The sequence below is a fragment of the Hordeum vulgare genome, chromosome 7H (assembly GCF_904849725.1).
Source record: "Hordeum vulgare subsp. vulgare chromosome 7H, MorexV3_pseudomolecules_assembly, whole genome shotgun sequence".
Lineage (NCBI taxonomy): Eukaryota > Viridiplantae > Streptophyta > Magnoliopsida > Poales > Poaceae > Hordeum > Hordeum vulgare.
This window is the reverse complement of record NC_058524.1, coordinates 142,513,752-142,528,664: the sequence shown is the minus strand read 5'-3', so window position 1 is coordinate 142,528,664 and position 14,913 is coordinate 142,513,752. Positions and strand designations below refer to the sequence as shown.

The 14,913-nt window shown below is 42.7% G+C and overlaps 1 long non-coding RNA gene across 1 annotated transcript; it reads right to left on the bottom strand.

Annotated features, from left to right (window-relative positions):
- Positions 1–202: 202 nt before the first annotated feature.
- Positions 203–1,047, bottom strand: LOC123411515. Its single transcript, XR_006613276.1, has 2 exons — positions 970–1,047; positions 203–518 (listed from the first exon to the last, which is right to left on the bottom strand). It is a non-coding gene; the product is annotated as an uncharacterized LOC123411515 (long non-coding RNA).
- Positions 1,048–14,913: the final 13,866 nt, after the last annotated feature.

Below are 14,913 nucleotides of genomic sequence, written 5' to 3'. Positions count from 1 at the left end.
TATCCTATTTCACAGCAATGGCCTAACGGCGAGAGGAATTATGATATTCACTTATCTTGTACCAAAGAATCCACTGCTTTCTGCAGTCCATTTTTCTGAATGAAACTACTAATATTACTTGACAGGATTTGATACGACTAATGCATGCACCACATGCTGCTGCTGCTGTTGCATGCAAATTTTGTGAACCTGACTATTTTTGAATCGAAGTAAAAGATTTGCCCCACTCACTAATTAAGAAGATGAAGGAATAGATGGTTCAGCATTTGGCTGGACCCATAGCTCGTTAGATTGTTTTACATAATGTTATTTTAGATCACATGAGTGGTAGGCGACTACCTTCTCCACACGGGGACTTCCTGGTGGTGATGTTGAGCACCTTGGTAGGCATCCTGGCGGGGCCCTTGACCTTGAGCTGCTTCTCCTTGGCGCCCTTCACCAGATCGGAGCACAGTGCAAGCAAACGAAGCGGCCACGCAACGCGAACGGCAAAAAACGCAAATAGTTTTGCAAGGTACCTAGAAAGAGAGGAGCATACTCATCATCTGTTCTAGAATAAGAATTCGGAAATGGTTACTGGTTGATTGGGATTTTTGGGTATTCACTAAATCTGTGGAATATAGTAAATTTTATGTAAGCTCCTTTGATTATATTAATAAGTTTCAGAAAAACTCTCCTATACTAATATCCTGAAAATATTCACAGTTGCAATATAACTAGTTTGCATGGTTTACTTTGTTTAGCAAATAAATCAGAAGAGAACATTGGGAGTAGACGAGTAGTGAATGTTCAATATGAGTAAATCTAAGATCCTAGTTTCCTGTATTTACCAAATAAATTATCTAGCACGCATCGAACCCCGCCGGCACACGCATGAAGCATGCAGCAAACAGGTCGACAGGAACGAGAGAGAGAGGAACTAGAGTAAAGATGAGATAGGATGGTAAAACAGTTTGTGAAAAAACTGACCTGAATAGGTGAAGAAATCTCAACAACAGTTAAACACTTTTTGCATAAGCCAGTCCCACGTGTACCTAACTTTTCCGCTGCACGTTCAATGCAAAGATTGTTGATGGGGATGCAGGCTAGTGAATGAGGACATTGTTTGCATCTATAGTTCCAGTCTGAAATTTATTCGTCAACATATCAGAACAGGACCATGCAATCTACGTTTATCTGACTAGCAATTATTGAGTGGACAACAATGAAACACATCTTAGTTGGTATGCCAGTGTCTTCTTATAGCCCGAGTACAGTACACCCATTTTTCTTTGATATAAATGCTTGTGGTAGTTGTTGACATGCAACCATACATCCACCATACTGGGGGCAAACATTAACTATGGACTACTGCATAAAACCTAAAAGTGCATCACTCTAAAGCAGGAGATAGTTACTGATTTGCTACTGAAAAAAATTCATGCATAAGAAACTGCTGATTGCAGGGCCTTCATCTCCTACTCCTTATTCTCCTGGGCGTGCCCCTTCTTCTCCTGCAACAGCACCAACATCAGGTCAATAACAATAGCAGTCTGACATACTCCCGGGAAGCTTCAATTTACTCCATTTCTTTGATCAACAACTTATGCTAAGGACAACGTTCTATCGAACAAATCCATTTATTTGATCCAACAAGTCTTAATAGATCAGTTTGACACCAGCAACATCAGATATTAGAGAAGAATGAATATGACAACAGCAATAGCAGTTTGCCACGAGCATACAAAATTTCGTTGAGTAGCTATCATGTTCAATAATCAAACTAGATCAAATACATGCACTGCAATACACTTCTCCACTGCATGTTTAATTAAAGTAACAGAACTACTAATGCTACTGCAAGCAAACAAGCAAGAACATGAAAATCTGATAGTAACAAGCAAGCACATGATAATTTGAATCTCGGGAGAAAAAAGAGACTACTCCCAGTACGTGTGTGCAAGCAAATCACAGCAAGCAAATGTGCAGAGAAAAGAAGAGAGCTTGTACTCCCAGTACATCATCATGGCAGTGCACCAGAGATTTTTAAGTTAAAAATGCACCCAGGGGTAGATGAGAGAGTATCATGAAGGTTCAGTTTAATTTCAATAAACTATTAACTAAATGCTCCAAAATGGGCATGCACGGTGTTGTTTAAACAAAGGAGACGATGATTGTACAACTCAAATCTGAGATCAAGCCAACCCGGACCACCTCCAAATTGGAAAATCCATCGAGCAACGCCTTCAGAACAGAGAATGGCATGGCCAAGCCCCTCCGATCAGCAAGTGAGTTCAGAGACAACACCCTGCATCTACGCAAAAGTACCAAGTATTTTTGAATGTTAAGATCATGCTACACAACAGAGCCAAACATAATTTACCAGACTCAAGCGATTTGTCATATGCATACAGGTGGGAGCGCGGTCAAACAAATCACACCGTGCGGAGGTAACTAATTAACAGGGGTTAATACCTGAGATGCGGGGCTTTGGAGGAAACGTACAACCAGGGATGTGAAGAGCCCGAGCAGATTCAGGGCCGGTGGCTTCTGCGAGGATGAAAACAGTCAGGCGGGTGAGCATCTAGGAACGGCGGGAACACATTGACACCAACGGGGCGAGAAAGGCAGCTGAGGCGGTCGAGGGCCTGACCGGTTTGCCGGATCCATAACCCCATCGCGTAAGATGCCTTCACCATCTCTTAGGGCTGCAGCGGCGGCGGGCAAGATCGCAGATGCGGCGACTGCGGCGCCGGTGGCCTTGCATTTGTTTGCAGCGCCATCTTCCGGAGCTCGGCCCCCAGCTCGCGGTGCGTGTCGTTGAGATCGACGGAGCGGGGCGCCCCGACGACGGCGAGCGGGGCCGACCGCGCGGCGGGGGTGCGGCGGCCGCGCACGCACTCCTCCGTCTCGAGATGGATGTCGAACTCGACGACCTTCTTGGGGCCCGTGCATCCGCACTTGCGCGCGTGGTGGCCCAGCAGGCCTCAGCCGAGCGCGGCCCCGTCCGCGGCGGCCCCCGCGAGCGGCGCGGTCGAGAGGAGTTGGTAGATAAGGTGGTGGTGCGTTTGGCAGCCGACGGTGGTAGGGGAGTTGGTGGAAGGGAGCGGCCGAAGGAGCCGTGGTGGGAGGCGGCGGCGAGGGGAGAGGGAGGTGGGTGGCGGATTTGGATCGAGAGAGGAGTAGGGTTCCTGTGCGCGAGAGAGAGGGATGGATGGATGGATGGGGATGGAGAGATGGATGGATGGATGAACGCCATGTCATCGATCCATGTCACAACCAATTCCACCAATTAAAATAAAGCATATGTAATTGTATTTTTCCTATTGTTTTGCTTTTACTTTTTCACATGATAAAATCTAAATATAATATTTTGGAGTAGACAAGTTTGCATCTTGGAATTACAAATAATGTTGCCAAAGGGACTTTTCATTTTCTTTGCACGAAAAACCGATTTTCCATTTTTGGAGTGCCCAAAGTGAGTTTTTTTGTGAAGGACCTACCAAATATTTGTTGCAAAATTGGACCAAATTATTTTTCTAAAATTTTAAGTCTTATTACATGTACAATTGACCAAATGGTTTGGTGCCAAAAGCTTTTGATCCACCTCTCGTGAAAAAGACAAATTTCCTTTGATTCAGCTGGAAGCAGGTCAAATTTCAACTACAACTGTTTGATAGATTGCTCATTAATTTTCCCAAAAATTATTTCTAAGTACCTAATTATCTATTTAATCATAAAAACACCAAAAAATTGGCAACAGTCAAGTCCTATCTACGAACATCAAATTAGTTTAAATAAGTGTTCTTAGAAATGGGCTATCATGTGTGAAGATTCATGACTTTCAAACCAAATGATCAATCTTATGGCCACATTCATGACATAGTTTGTTGAAATGATATAATATTATGAAGAAGGGTGCATATTGGAATGGCAAACAATGTTGATTAAGGAAGTTTTCATTTTCCGTGTATGAAAAATTCATTTTTCATTTTTCAAGTGACCAAAATGAGTTTTTTTGTGAAGGACCTACCATATATTTGTTTCAAAATTGGACCAAATCATTTTTATAAAATACTAGTCCATATTTAATGTATAATTGACAAAATGGTTGGGTGTTAAAAGCTTTTATCCACCTCTCGTCAAACAGACAAATTTATATCGATTCAGGTGGAAGCGGGTTAAATTTGAACTGCAGTTGCATTATAGTTTGCTCTTTATTTTCCCCAAAAATAATTTATAGGTATATAAGTGTCTATTTTAATCCTCAATACATGGTGTGGTGCCTTGACGTCGAGGTTTGGATGGTGGTCGAGGGCCCCAACTCCAGAGCGCGTGAACTTGCATGCGAGCCGCATGGTCACCGCCTGACCGTTGTGTTACCACGCGTTCTAGGTGGAATAGGCATGTCTGGTGGGTTGGACAATCCCTCGTAGGTGTTAGCAAGAAGAATACAATAGAAGAATCTCACGAGGAGACTGATCTAACCTCAAACATGAATTAGTAGCCAAGTGTTTGATTAGCGGTGCGGGTAATTCACATAGCCAATGGGACTAAATTTTGGCTGAGGATGATCATCTACTAAGGGGACTCTCTTGGCAAATTTTTAGCTCAAATGGATGAATCTAGGCGTCACTTGCTTTGCGAAGTAACACACTATGCAGAAATGTGGATGTTGAAGTTGGGATCAAATGAATGAATGGATTGAGCTAAAATTTGGTGTATGATGTTAATTTGGGCATATGAAGGCACTGTATAAAAATTATACCATTTGGACATGCGAAAGTGACACTTCCTTCACAATGTGCCAATCTGGACAGAAAATGGTAATTGAAACTGGGCTCACATAGATGATTGGACTGAGCTGAAATTTCGAGGAGGAGGATAATTTGGGCACATTAAAGTACTGTAAAAATTTCATAAAATTTGGATAAACAAATTTTTTACTTCCTTCACAATGCTCTATACTCAACAGAATATTGGGAAAAATATTGAGGGAAACTGGCTGAATTAAAATGAGCTAAAATTTTGTGGAGTGAGGTTATATGGTGAGTGCCATCCCTTGGTAAATTGTCATCAACTATAAAGCAATATAAAATGTAGTTCCTTCACAAAATGAAAATATTACCACAAACAAAGATTGGATGATGAGCTCACATGGATTGTTAGATGTGGCAAAAAATTTATGTAGAGCTATGTTTTGGGCACATAGATGATGTGGACAGAATTCAACTCATGAGGATATTCCTATCTAGTACTTCCTTCACAAAGTTGTTAGCTGAACACAAACTTTGGAAATTTGTTGAGAAAGATTTACTAGGCAAATCGTTACCAAAGTTTTCATGAGGCAATGATTTGGATAGGAAAGAGTGCCCAAAAATATGAGGGTAATCAAAGAAATATAAATAGCACTTCCTTCACAAAGTGCTATTTTGAACAGAATAGGAAAATGAATATTGCTGAATTATTTTTGAACGATGGAAGGAAGGGTTTTCACATATTTGAGAAATATATGATCCAATGTATTTATGTGAATTTTTCGAATTTTTTTGGAATGACAGAATAGTAGGTTGCTTCACAAACCAGGATGAGGTGGGATAGAATGGACCCACGAGTGACATGTCAACAAAGTTAGAACGTGTTACGACATTTTTATAATCGTCGTAAAAGTTATGACGATCTCATCTTATGCGGTTACGACGTTTTTGACTCACATCGTCGTAACTTATATGTAGATTTGATCCCCTCAAACGGTTTACGACGATCTCTGATGAAATCGTCATATATTTATGACGAATTCATCAACGACCTCTTAAAAAACGTCATGTATGAGCATATTACTTGTAGTGGGGGGCCGTACTGTTCACTAGTGGCTTCTCTCATGAAAGCAAGTAGACGGTGGGTGAACGAATTACTGTCGAGCAATTGATAGAACCGCGCAAAGTCATGACGTTATCTAATGCAATGATTATATCTATAGACATCACGTCCAAAACAAGTAGACCGATACTTTCTACATCTACTACTATTACTCCACACGTCAACCGCTATCCAACATGCATCTAGTGTATTAAGTCCAAAAGAACAGAGTAACTCCTTAAGCAAGATGACATGATGTAGATGGACAATCTCATATCTACGATAAAAGCCCATCTTGTTACCCTTGATGGCAACAACACGATCCGTGCCTTGCTGCCCCTTCTATCAGGTCACCACACAGTATGAACCCAAAACCAAGCACTTCTCCCATTGCAAGAATCATAGATCTAGTTGGCCAAACAAAACCCAAGACTCGGAGAGACTTACAAGGATATCAAATCATGCATATAAGAAATCAGCAAAGACTCAAATATATATCATAGATAATCTGATCACAAATCCACAATTCATCGGATCTCGACAAACACACCGCCAAAGAGGATTACATCGGATAGATCTCCGTGAAGATCATGGAGAACTTTGTAATGAAGATCCAAGAGAGAGAAGAAGCCATCTAGCTAATAACTATGGACCCATAGGTCTGAAGTGAACTACTCACGAGTCATTGGAGGGGCGATGATGTTGATGTAGAAGCCCTCCAACTCCAAAGTCCCCTCCGGCAGGGCACCCGGAAGGGTCTCCACATGAGATCTCGCGGAAACGGAAGCTTGCGGCGGCGGAAAAGTGTTTTTGTGGATGCCCTGATTTTTTTTGGATTTTTAGGAAGTTTATAGGACAAAGACCTAGGGCAGGGGAGTGCAAGGGGGGCACAAGCTTGGTTGTTGCGGCCTCCCCCCTGGCCGCGGCAACAGGGCTTGTGGCCCCCCTGAGAGCCCACTGCCTTGGCCCTCAAGCCTCCTGATCTTCTTCCGTTCTGGAAAAAAATATTTCGGGGATTTTATTCCGTTTGGACTCCGTTCCAAGATCAGATCTGAAAAGAGTCAAAAACACAGAAAAAACAGGAACTGGCGCTTGGCACTGAGTTAATAAGTTAGTCCCAAAAAGATATAAAAGGTAAACAAAACATCCAAAGTTGACAAGATAACAGCGTGAAACCATCAAAAATTATAGATACGTTTGAGACGTATCAATGGACCATTTCATTCCTTGGTCTAACTTGTGGCTAATGCAACAATCGTTTTGTATTAAACTTGTAGGCTAATTCAGAGTCTATGGACACCGAATTGAGACAAGCTGCTAATGGTTTTGACTATAAGGTCCGTTCATTTGAGAAATACTACATCAACGGGTATCACTTTCATACCTTTGGCAAAGAGCTATCTATGCCGGACCAGAAATCTAAAAAATGTTGTGTCTTTGCTACCGGCGAAGGTGGTATCGAGTATTATGGAAGAGTTGAAGCAATTTATGAACTTCAATTCTAGGGTGAAAACCCACCGAACGTCCTAGTCTTCAAATGTTATTGGTTCCAGCCGAAGGAGACTAGAAGGACTCATGAACATATAGGGATAGTCGAAATCAATCCAAGCACCCATTTAGATGTTCCCAATGTCTATATTACGGCTCAACACGCGACCCAAGTTTTCTATCTACCGTGGGCATGCCAAACTGATAAGAATTTGAATGGTTGGTATGTTGTTTATGAAGTGTCGCCACGTGTTACACCACCTCCCCCAGATGAAAAGGATTATGAACCTCACATTAACCCAGACACATATGATGGAGATTTCTTCCAAGAAACACGTCTTTCCAAGAAACATTTCAAGAACCATCGTGCTTCACCCCAAAACATGGAAGTAGACAGCGATAGTGAATCCGACTTCACCCTGAGCCAGAACAAGTAGAGCCGGAACTAGAAGATGTTACTGCTGCGGATAACCTGTCCTTGCTTGACCGATTACAGAAAGGCCTTCCACAAGTTCATGTCGTTGAACCCAATGAGCACGTCATTCATGATGACATGCATGATAGTGATGATGATTATGCATTTACTGATCCAGAATATTATTAATTTGTATGCATCCCAACTTAAATTATATATGTACATATTATTATTCATGTCAGGTATTCAATTTTTTTATGTTGTACTAATTTATTTTACTCTTTATCATGGCAGGTGTTGAAAGATGCTGAGCGCGGGTCCAGATCGCTCGGCGGGTTCTTCTTCGTCGGCGGCCCGCGCGAGCGGTGGTACCTCCATTCCACCCCCATCTCTGTGTAAAGACTTGGCGGATGGTCTGACGACACTATCCGCGGGTTCTTCTTCGTCGGAGGCGTTGCCCACTGCGATAGGAGGTCGGGCAGGAAAGAAGGAGAAAGGTACAAGACATCCGAGGGGGAGTGCTATGCCGTCCTCGCCACCACCACCAGCTCATTCACCGGAGCACATGACTACTATGGTGGACCCATTTGCGGTGAATCCTATGGGGACTCCGGTCCAGGAGCCTCGGGTTGACGGGCATTCGGCGCATGAGACTCCGGTCGAGGAGCCTCGGGTCGACGAGCATTTGGCCCATGAGACTACGGTTCCTGAGGCTACGTCCCACGAGACTACCACCACAGAGGCTACGGCTAACGTGGAGACATCCGGATGGGGTGCCTGACCGGATATGACCGAGGGGTCGGATCGGATTGAGGGGTCGGGTGTCCATTCTGTTTGTGGCACGGATGAGTATACGCATAGTGAGGGCGACATGGTGGATGGGGTCACCATGTACAAGCGTGGTATTACATGTATCCTGGTCGTACCGGCGACCCGTGAGCAGAAGCCGGTGATTAATCCTGAAGGGGAGAGGTAAGTGCATTTACTCTTTCTTTACCTTTTGCCTTCTAGTGTCTTCAAATATGTAATGCGTTGACTTTGTCATACAGCAGGGGTTGGATACACCCCCTTGGAGTTTGCAAGCCGAACACCATCCTTGGTGTGCTTTGCCGAACAAATTTCCCGGGGTTTGTCACGTTGCCCGGTGAGGGTCACGTTCCTACACTAGAATTTACCTGGGAGCACTACAAGGTTGCGCAGGCCCCGTCAGACGAGATTATAGATGGTGTCTTGTGCCACACGAGGCCCGAGATGGTTATCAACACCTTCTCGGTAAATTCCCCTTCTACACAATCTAAAATTAACAATAGATAATTATTGTACTAATGGATGTTGTCTCGTTTGATTATAGACCTTCTACAGGTGTGAGGAGGGATTTCAGGAGGCGGCGACCAATGTTCTCGAGGCCGAGTGCAGGCGGCTATTACAGAACTTGCGCCACGAGGCTCGGCCGCAGACTATTCGGGACTACTACGCAATGCTGGTGTTAAGAAGTAGAAGGAGTGCTGCAGAAAGTATCTGAAGAAGGAAAAGTACATGAAGGTAATTACCTATTCTTAAGGCCTTGTACGTAGTTTTCTTCATTTGATTCGTAGGTGTAGCTCTCAAAATTAGTTTTTACTAACGTATAGGTGCCCCTGAGATGGTGTGCGGATAAGATGGATTATTGGGAGGCGTTGGTGGATGAGTGGTGCACAGGCAACTGGCGAGCCGTCAATGACAATGTGAATGAGCGGTGTGCCCAAATGGTTGGTGTGCCACACCATCAAGGCAGCACCAACTTAATTCAGTTCGGACAGAACTGAGTACGTGGTTTACTTCCTTATTCATGCAATTAATTCTTCATCCTAGCTTGAGCCCTTTACTAATACTTTGTTCCTCTCTTTTAGGCGCATCACAATAAGACGGAAGTTCTAGAGTTGTACGACCTTTATGGCATGGCCCATACTTCCTCCTACAAGAAGGCCAATGCATTCTCTAAGTCTGACCTGGATCATCCAGAGAAGTTCACCAACATCTCCTCCCACCACAAGTTCGTGAAATACAGGGACGTGGGGAAGGATAGGAATGGGGAGGACTTTAACCCGAGCTTCGAACCTTTGGATCCAGAGCTGGTGATGATATCTGGTGGCGGGAGGCCCCTTGGCTCGATAGACATTGGAGATGGGATAATACGTTGTCCACTCACTCTCCCGGAGATCAAGGCGCGCAAGTCGAGCTCCTGTACTGAGATAACGCTTCGTCCACGGCCAGTCGATCTCGCCATTGAGGTTAGTCGTACGAACTCAGAAAACCTTCATCAATTTCATTCTGTGTGTGGCCATCGGTCATTACAGTGGTAACGAGAAATGGTGCTGCAGGCTTCTCTTGAGAAAGAGAGGGCGGCAAACCAGATTGCTCTTGAGAAAGAGAGAGTGGCAAACTAGGCTGCTCTTCAGGCTGCTCTTGAGGAGAGGGACCGGACCACGGCTCGGTTGTTGGAGAAGGAGCGGGCGCAGAATGAGGCAGATCACCTCGCCATGTACGAGCTTATTATGGTAAGTTCTTTTTTCACATTAGCCAAATCATGTGTGTAATGTATGTTTCATTACTAACTAATACGACCGACTCTTCAAAACCAAATGTGCAGTCTATGTGCGAGAAGACCGGTCAGCCCCCTCCGCCGATGCCTGACTTTTCTGCGATTGGCACAGTGAGTTTCATTTCAATGGTCATTATAAACTAATATTAACATTTGAGTGTCATCATGCTAACGAGACATTGTAAAATATCTTTTCTCAGAATAACTCCCGAGCGGCATCACATGACCCTTCTTGAGGGCAACCGTTTCCAAACGCAACCGGCCTGAACAACCCTGGTGCTTCTCCTAGATGACCATGACGGTAAGTTTTCTCTAGTTCATTTATGACATAATTAGCTAATTTAGCTCCAAAATGACATTATTAGCTAATATAGCTCCAAAACGACGTAATTAGTTAATTTCTCCACTTTCTTCTTCTCCTTAGCTTATTTTCCTAACAAAGACATAATTAGCTAATTATCCTCCAAAATGACATAATTAGCTAATTTAGCTCCAAAATGACAGAATTAGCTACTTTAGCTCCAAAATGACATAATTAGCTTAGTTAGGTAAAAAACATCTCAAGAACCTTAGTTAGCTCATAGCTTAGCGTATCTTCCTCCTAAATAACATAATAAGCTCAAAATAGGAGAAGTATTGTAATCATCCTATTCCTCTTCTTCTTCTTCTCCTCCTTCTCCTTCTTCTTCTCTTTCTTCTTCTTCTCCTTCTTCCTCTTCTTCTTCTTCTTCTTCTTCTTCTTCTTCTTCTTCTTCTTCTTCTTCTTCTTCTTCTTCTTCTTCTCCTTCTACTTCTTCTTCTCCTTCTCCTCTTTATTCTCCTCTTTCTTCTTCTCCTTAGCTTATATTCCCAACAAATACATACTTAGCTAATTATCCTCCAAAATGACATAATTAGCTAATTTAGCTCCAAAATGACATAATTAGCTAGTTTAGCTCCAAAATTACATAATTAGCTTAGTTAGGTAAAAAACATCACAAGAACCTTGGTTAGCTCATAACTTAGCATATCTTCCTCCTAAATCACATAATAAGCTCAAAATAAGAAAATCATTGTAATCATCCTCTTCCTCTTCTTCTCCTTCTCCTCCTTATCCTTCTTCTCCTCCTCCTCCTCCTCCTCCTTCTTCTTCTCCTCCTCCTCCTCCTTCTTCTCGTCCTTCTCCTCTTTATTCTTCTCTTTCTTCTTCTCCTTAGCTTATTTTCCCAACAAAGACATACTTAGCTAATTGTCCTTCAAAATGACATAATTAGCTAATTTAGCTCCAAAATGAAATAATTAGCTACTTAGGTCCAAAATGACATAATTAGCTTAGTTAGGTAAAAAATCACAAGAACCTTGGTTAGTTCATAACTTAGCGTATCTTCCTCCTAAATCACATAATAAGCTCAAAATAAGAAAAGTATTGTAATTATCATCTTCCTTTTCTTCTCCTTCTTCTTATTCTTCTTCCTCCCTCCTCCTTCATCTCCTTCTTCTTCTCCTTATTCTTCTCCTTCTTCTTCTCCTCCTCCTCCTCCTTCTTCTTCTCCTTCTCCTTCTTCTTCTTCTTCTTCTGCTCCTCTTTATTCTCCTCTTTCTTATTCTCCTTAGCTTATTTTCCCAACGAAGACATACTTAGCTAATTATCCTCCAAAATGACATAATTAGCTAATTTAGCTCCAAAATGACATAATTAGCTACTTTAGCTCCAAAATGACATAATTAGCTTAGTTAGGTAAAAAACATCACAATAACCTTGGTTAGCTCATAACTTAGCGTATCTTCCTCCTAAATCACATAATAAGCTCAAAATGGCATAAGAACCTTAGTAAGCTCATAAATGTTAGCTTGTTTTCCTCTAAAATGACATAATTAACTTCGTTAGGTCAAAAATGGCATAAGAACATTTGTTACATCATAAATGTCAGATAGTTAGCTTATTTTCATCCAAAATGACATAATTAGCTTAGTTAGGTCAAAAATGGCATAATAACCTTAATTAGCTCAAAAAGGTCATATACTTTGCTTATTTTCGTGCAAAATGTAATAATAAGCTAAAAATGTCATCTATTGTTCTTCTTCTAACTTTCTTATTCCCATTTTGCAGATTAGATTAACTACATGGAAGCTGGCATTGATGGAGTGCTTTAGTTTTTGTTTTCATTTGAGTTGATGAAAAATGTGGAACTATATGTATGTATATATGGATGAACAGTGTAAAACTTTGTATGTTGGTTCTTTCGATGTATGTGGTGTGATTGATAAACAAATGGCATTGATGAACTTTATATGTATATCATATATGTGTTGTGAACTATATATATGTGTTGTGATCTATATATAATATATGTGTTGTGAAATATATGTATATCATATAAGTGCTGTGAAATAACATAAAATAAACAAAACAGTCAGAATATGGGCTCTTTACCGTCTGCAAGGTGATGGCAAAGGCCTTTGCCATCAGCTGGCAGACGGCAAAGGGGCCATGTAGCAGATAGCTCTGCAAGCTGGGCAACACGCGGTTGGCCCATATGCTACTTCGCTGTTTGCTGCCCCCGAAGCAGACGACAAAGGGTTCAACAAAGCAGACATCAAAGGTTTGAAAGAGGCACATGACAGATAGTTGTGCAAACTGGGTAGCAGGCGACTGGGCCATATGGATACGTTGTCGTCTGCTGCCCCAGAAAGTAGACGACAAAGGGTTAAACGAAGCACACAACAAAGAGCTTAAAGAAGGTAGACGAAAAGAGCTTCGTTAGCCACCTAACGGAGTAGTTGCCTCTCGGCTACTGTCTAAACATCTTTGCCGTCTGCTTGCACCACTGACTGACGACAAACCCCTTTGTCGTCTGCTTTGTCCAGGCAAACGGCAAAGAATGACATTTACCGACGAAAGCAGTCGTAGAAGTTTTGCAGACAGGAGGCTGACGGCAAAGGCCTTTGCCGACAGTGGAACACCCCTTTGCCATCTGCTTTGGCAGACGACAAAGAAGCTGATTCCTGTAGTGTCCCTAGGGATTCGTTCTACAAATTGTAATTATCTCAAATTGCAATAGCCTTGTGCACTTGTAAGTCATTAGGTAGCTGCAGATGGGGAAGGGGCTCACTATTAAATATTGTTAAAGAGGAGCTACGACAATAGTCAACGTGATCGATCATTGGTTATCTGCGACAAGCCATTGAATATTTTGACAAGCCATGAATCTTTTGGTGGGACGTATCATGCTTATTCTATTTTTTTTTTTATTGGACTAGGTGATACGTCTCAAACGTATCTATAGTTTTTTCTTGTCTAATGCTATTTATATCATAATGATAATAGGTTACCATCATTTTTATCAATTATATAGGACAAACCTGTTATTCCAATGTTCGTTGTTGTTTATTTGTGGGCCATATCATCCTTATTCTGTATAAGTTTTTATATTATTTTATATTTTATTGGACTAGCTGGTACATCTCAAGCGTATCTATTTTTTTCTTGTTTAATTCTATTTATATATTAATGATAATATTTCACCGTCACTTTTATCAATTATATTGGACAAACCTATTAATCCAATGTTCGTTGTTGTTTGTTTTAGGGTGTGTTTGGTAACTGTTCCCATTCTAGCATAGTTGTTCCCCTTTGAGAGATGCTAAGTTGAAACATGATGTATGCATCCATGTGTGGTTGTTTGGTAGTGATGTATCTTTTGAAACATGTTGAGTTCATACTATGTTTGGTAGCCATTGCGGCGGGGTAGACCCTGCTCCTCCACCACCGTGACCTCGTCTGATCCACAGCCCCACGCCGCCTAGCAACCTGATCCAGATCGAGGCGCCTCCACATGGTGGAGATCGAGAAGGAGGAGGAGGAGAGAGGGCGAGGCTGCCGAGGCACGGACGGGGCGCGGCGGGGCTCGGGCGAGGCCGCCGGAGCTCGAGCGAGGACACCGGAGCTTGGGCGAGGTGCCGTGGGGCTCGGGCGAGGCGCGGCGGGGCTCAGGCAAGGTCGCCGGAGCTCGGGGCGAGGGCGAGGCGGGGCGGGGAGCATGAGCTCAGCATAGCTCTCCTTAGCTCGCCTCCGTGGGGGTGATGGGCTCAGCTATGATGAGGCCTTTTTTGCATCAGTTGATGCATGCTCTCCTCAGCGCATACACCCTACCAAACAGCGAAAAGTGGGCCGGGGAGGGAACTTTTGGGCTCATACACTCTTTCTGCAGCTTACCAAACATGCCCTTAGTGTTTTTGGACTTTCTAGAAAATCACCACTTTTGAGGACCAAAGAATTGAGAAAAATATTTCATGACGTTCATATCAGACTCAATCCACAAGGGCCACACACTACCCAGGGGCACAACAACCGCTTGCCCTAGGCACGCACCATAAGGGCATGTTGTGTGTTGGCCCTAGACCACCACTCGCCACATCTTTGTGCTCCTGTCTTTATATTTCCTCGAAAATCCCAATTTGTATATCAGATATCTTTTGTTACGCCATTGCCACCTCTTGTTCTGTGACGGCCCAATCCGAAGGAATGTTTTTGTACACTATAAGAGGTGTTTATCCATTGGCGGAGCCTTCTTTATTTTAATTATTTCTTTGTATTTTTGGATACTTGCAT